Raw genomic sequence first — 6,003 nt, 5'->3', positions numbered from 1 at the left:
TCGGAAGAAAGGCAATGCTTGTCAGCAAGAAGCCACCAATGCATGGGGAAAAGGAGCTGGATTGGATGAATACCATCACTTCCATCTTTCAAGCTGCCTGGAGTGTTTGGGACTAGAAAGCAGCACCACTGAAGCTGTCAGATTGGCATCTGCAGAAGACCTTGCAGATCTTCCTCATGGTTTCAGCAGCAGCCAAGAAGGCAGTGTTAAGCCAACTTGCCAACCTGGACGAAGGAGAAGAGTCAATATTCCCGAGAAGCCACCGAACATTTTACTCTTTGTGGGCTCTGACTCTCAGAAAGGACAGCAGAGATTCCAGCAGCTCCATTCCCTTCTGAAGGATTGTATTGACACTGATTGTTATGTCATCTCCCAGCTGAAGGAGAAAAATGTGCTCAGCCATCCATGGCTGCATCACTGTTTATTGTTGATCATTGCCACAGAAGAGCCTATTTCTGAAGCAGTTTCCCAAAAGTTCATCTTGTACCTGTCCCAAGGTGGGAAGGTTTTGGGGCTATCTTCCTCCTTCACGTTTGGTGGCCTACAGCTGAAAAGCAAAGAGGAACTGAAGAAGAGCATCCAGACATTGGTTTTTTCCAAGGCTGATGACAGTGAAATGAAACTGAATGTAGTGACAAGTGGGATCCTATTTGAAGAAGGCCCTGGACAGCTGCCTACCCATCCTGGACAGCTAGAGGGTTACTTAGAAAACGTGCATCGAGACAGGATGATTGTTCACCTGCCTTGTGGAACAAACGGAGGAGAAGCAATTCTCTGTCAGGTGCACTTGGAAATGTCTCCCAGCACTTTGATAGAAGCTCCAGCTGCCTTTAATTTGCTGAAATCAAGCCATTTCACCCGATTGGAAGTCCTGAAGGAGATCCTGAGGGTCCTTGGCCTAAGGTGTGAATTAAAGAAAATTCCTCCCCTGACTCCTCTCTATTTGCTCACAGCTGATGAGGAAGTCCGAACTTCTTTTATGCAGTGGCTGGCAAGAAATGTGGGACCCGAAGGAGTAATGCAATTCAGCAAGCTGACCCTTCAGTTTGTTTCATCCCATCCACCAGAATTGGAAGTGACCCCATCTCATATGCCAGTTATCACTGCCACAGAGGATTTTGCCCCAGAACATTTTCACCTGGAGCTCTATCAAAAACATTTGCACACAAAGCAACTGGGAAAGATCATTCTGTTTGCTGAAGTGACTTCATCCACAATGGATCTTCTGGACGGCTTGATGGTTGAGGTGCCACCACACCTGGGTTTAGTAGCGATTGCAGCCCAGCAAACTCAAGGAAAAGGTCGTGATGGCAATGTCTGGCTTAGTCCTGTGGGATGTTCTCTTTCCACCTTACACCTCCACATCCCCCTAGATTCTCATCTGGGTCAGAGAATCCCATTTGTTCAACACTTGATGTCTTTGGCAGTGGTGGAGGCAGTTCGATCCATTCCTGACTATCAGGACATCAATTTAAGAGTCAAGTGGCCCAATGATATCTACTACAGTGATCAAATGAAGCTTGGGGGAGTGTTGGTCAACTCAACGCTTATGGGATCAACTTGTCATATTCTTATTGGCTGTGGAGTTAATGTGAATAACAGTCACCCTACTCTTTGCCTCAATGATCTCATCATAGAATATAATAAGAAACACAACCAAAACCTCAGTCTGTTACGTGTGGATTATCTGGTGGCAAGAACAATAACTGTGCTGGAGAGCCTACTGGATGCCTTTCAGGACAAAGGACCTAATGCCATTCTTCCTCTCTATTACAAATACTGGATACACAGCGGTCAGCAAGTCCGTCTGGGAAACGACGAGGGCCCACTGGGATGGATTGTTGGGATTGACGATTCTGGCTTCCTTCAAGTCCATCGAGAAGGAGGGGATGTTATGACTGTGCATCCAGACGGCAACTCTTTGGACATGCTGAAAAACCTCATCATCCCCAAGAATTAATTCAACTGTCCTGAGCAAGAGAGCAGAGTGGGCCATATCGAAGTGAGTTTCATTTCAGGCAAAAGTGCATAGCCACTTGCAAATACATTCCTGCTTTATTTCTTAGCTCTTTCCTACCATTCATCAGAAAGTTCTGTTTGGGATTGGGGAGGCTTGAGGTTTTTTTCCCTTAATGATTTTTCTCATGCCTTTTAGTTACTTTTTGTTTACTAGGGATTTCTCTCTTTTTCAGAAGAGTCGCCTGCCTTTCCCTTCTTAGACGGAACTTGGTGTATGTTGATACCTGGAGCTCTTTTATGCCAACAAGACAGGGAAATTTAGGTGTTTCACAATAGTCAACCCCTCATTATAGCTCCCTTTGAAAAGGGAAAAAATATCAGCCCCCCTTCTTGAGTCATTGCTCAGTTATGTGGGATGGTAATATCCTTTTGACTCAACCAAGGAGATATTTTGAAAACAAACAAACAAACAAACAAACAAATAAATAAATAAAAGCCACACAAAATACAGAAAAAAACCTTTGTTTTTATTTCTTTATTAAGAGAAGAATTATAAATAATCTTTCAGAGATGGTGCTTTCCTTATTTGCATTTGTTATACTTAAGTGGCTAAAGAAATTTAATATATGTGAGTAGAGGTCAAAGATATAGTGGAAAATCACTACTTTATAGTAAATGTCTTGGCCAATGTAGTTCATATATTGAAATTTACTACAAAAGTTGAATGAATATCATATAGTTCAACAACAATGCTATATGATGATCAATTCTCATGGACGTGGCCATCTTCAAAATGAGATGAACCAAATCAGTCCCATTAGAGCAGTAATGAACTGAACCAGCTACATCCAGCGAAAGAACTCTGGGAGATGACTACGAGTCACTACACAGAATTCCCGATCCCTCTATTTCTGTCCGCCTGCATTTTGGGTATCCTTCACAGGCTAATTGTACACTGTTTCAAATTCCGATTCTTCTTGGACAGCAAAACAACTCTTTGGACATGGAGACATATATCGTGTTTAACTTATACTTGAATTTCACATATGTAACATGTATTGGTCAACCTGACATCTGGGGGAGGGAGTGGGGAGAAGGAGGGGAAAGTTGGAACAAAAGGTTCGGCAATTGTCAATGCTGCAAAATCACCCCTGCATATATGTGTTCAATAAAAAGTATTATTAAAAAAAAGGAGTAACTGTTTCATTTTCGTGTTTGTTGTCATATTCTCAATGCCCACAACATTATCTGAAACATAGTAATGAGTCACAAATGATTGTGCATTTCATTCACCCATCAAGAAAGCATTTATTAAGAATCTACTGGCACAGTGTTTAACCCCTGTGTTAAGTGCTTGGGATAGAAGCCCCCAAATCATACAATTTCTGCCTTTAAATCAACAAGCATTTATTAAGCCCCTACCATGTGGCAGGCACTATGCAAAGCACTAGGGATACAAACAGAAGCAAAAAGATAGTCCCTCTCCTCAAAAAGCTTACCCAATTCTGAGGGGGGAAAGAGAACACAAACTTGGAACTGAAAAAGGAAAGGAAAGACAGGGTAGTCATAGGCAGAGAATTCAAAATGCAGCTTGGGAAGAATGGTTGATCTGAGATCCTTTCTCTAAATGGACTCAGAGAATGGCCCAATTCCATCTCCATAAGAGAACTAAGGACTAATGTTCACAGAGAAGCAAAGAAAAGACACATAGAAGATTAAAGCACCATACTAGGGAAGGAGGAGAGTACAAACAACTGAGGGCTTCAGAAAGGACCTCTTGAAGAAGATGATACTGGAAAGGAGCTAGAGCAGAAGGGAGGAGTAAGAACTTTTCTGGCATGGGCAATAACAAAGGTACAGATGAATTAGACCCAGTGGGCCTCAAACTTTCAAATAGGGGGCCAGTTCACTGTCCCTCACACTGTTGGAGGGCAGGACTATAGTACAAACAAAAACTCACACTCTGTCTCCGCCCCCTCAGTCCATTGAACACAATCTGGAGGACCTCATAAACATCCTCAGTGGGTTTGAGAACCCCTGAATTAGAGAGTCAGAGCAAAATCATTGGGGCAGTGTTAGGGTTCTGACAAAGTGGTAACAGGGTTATTAGCATGGTACTTTAGCTGTTCTCTAGTTTAGAGTTCACACTTTCCCCCCTTTACAAGTTCACACCTCTCCCCCCCTTTAAGAGTTCACACCTTTCAAAGAGCCTATAAAAGGACAAGCCCACTGGAAGCTCCAGGAGATTCAGAGCAGGATTCAGTGGGGAGATTCACTGGACCAGGAAACCCACAATCCCACCCTCTTGGAGTCTGATCTATTCCGACTTGTACTTTGGGGCTGGCTGGACACACTGGGAGGACATTGAGAGGCTGAAGCTGGCTAGAGGCTGGAGGACAAATCTTTGGATTCGGACACACTCCAAGCGAGCTCTTGGGAACCAAGGACAGAGAAAGGCCTCTAGTAAAGCTCACAGGGCCCAGGAAAAGATTCAGGACTTTGAAAGACAAAATCAAAGATCTGGACTTTCACTCCTGCTTGCAGGAAAGTGGGCAGACTCTTGTTTGCCATTAGCCTGAAGACCCGGTGAGCCTTAGAAGCTAGTTGCTGAAGCAAGTAGAGATCATTTCATCACACTGCATTCATGGAAAACAGACTCCAATTGGATAGTGGTTTGGCACCCCAAAACATTGCTTCTGTGCCTCTGCAGGCCTCGGTGCTAAAAGAACTACAGCCACGGACAGTATCCCACATCACAGAAGTGGAGGAGTTTCACATCAAAGCAGAAATGTTGGAGCCTTTGAGAGACAGGGATGACCAAAAGATTCAAAAGGAGGAGTATCGTCGGAAGAAAGGCAATGCTTGTCAGCAAGAAGCCACCAATGCATGGGGAAAAGGAGCTGGATTGGATGAATACCATCACTTCCATCTTTCAAGCTGCCTGGAGTGTTTGGGACTAGAAAGCAGCACCACTGAAGCTGTCAGATTGGCATCTGCAGAAGACCTTGCAGATCTTCCTCATGGTTTCAGCAGCAGCCAAGAAGGCAGTGTTAAGCCAACTTGCCAACCTGGACGAAGGAGAAGAGTCAATATTCCCGAGAAGCCACCGAACATTTTACTCTTTGTGGGCTCTGACTCTCAGAAAGGACAGCAGAGATTCCAGCAGCTCCATTCCCTTCTGAAGGATTGTATTGACACTGATTGTTATGTCATCTCCCAGCTGAAGGAGAAAAATGTGCTCAGCCATCCATGGCTGCATCACTGTTTATTGTTGATCATTGCCACAGAAGAGCCTATTTCTGAAGCAGTTTCCCAAAAGTTCATCTTGTACCTGTCCCAAGGTGGGAAGGTTTTGGGGCTATCTTCCTCCTTCACGTTTGGTGGCCTACAGCTGAAAAGCAAAGAGGAACTGAAGAAGAGCATCCAGACATTGGTTTTTTCCAAGGCTGATGACAGTGAAATGAAACTGAATGTAGTGACAAGTGGGATCCTATTTGAAGAAGGCCCTGGACAGCTGCCTACCCATCCTGGACAGCTAGAGGGTTACTTAGAAAACGTGCATCGAGACAGGATGATTGTTCACCTGCCTTGTGGAACAAACGGAGGAGAAGCAATTCTCTGTCAGGTGCACTTGGAAATGTCTCCCAGCACTTTGATAGAAGCTCCAGCTGCCTTTAATTTGCTGAAATCAAGCCATTTCACCCGATTGGAAGTCCTGAAGGAGATCCTGAGGGTCCTTGGCCTAAGGTGTGAATTAAAGAAAATTCCTCCCCTGACTCCTCTCTATTTGCTCACAGCTGATGAGGAAGTCCGAACTTCTTTTATGCAGTGGCTGGCAAGAAATGTGGGACCCGAAGGAGTAATGCAATTCAGCAAGCTGACCCTTCAGTTTGTTTCATCCCATCCACCAGAATTGGAAGTGACCCCATCTCATATGCCAGTTATCACTGCCACAGAGGATTTTGCCCCAGAACATTTTCACCTGGAGCTCTATCAAAAACATTTGCACACAAAGCAACTGGGAAAGATCATTCTGTTTGCTGA

Source organism: Sminthopsis crassicaudata, chromosome 4 (assembly GCF_048593235.1).
Source record: "Sminthopsis crassicaudata isolate SCR6 chromosome 4, ASM4859323v1, whole genome shotgun sequence".
Taxonomy (NCBI): Eukaryota; Metazoa; Chordata; class Mammalia; order Dasyuromorphia; family Dasyuridae; genus Sminthopsis; species Sminthopsis crassicaudata.
Note: the sequence above shows the minus strand (reverse complement) of the source record.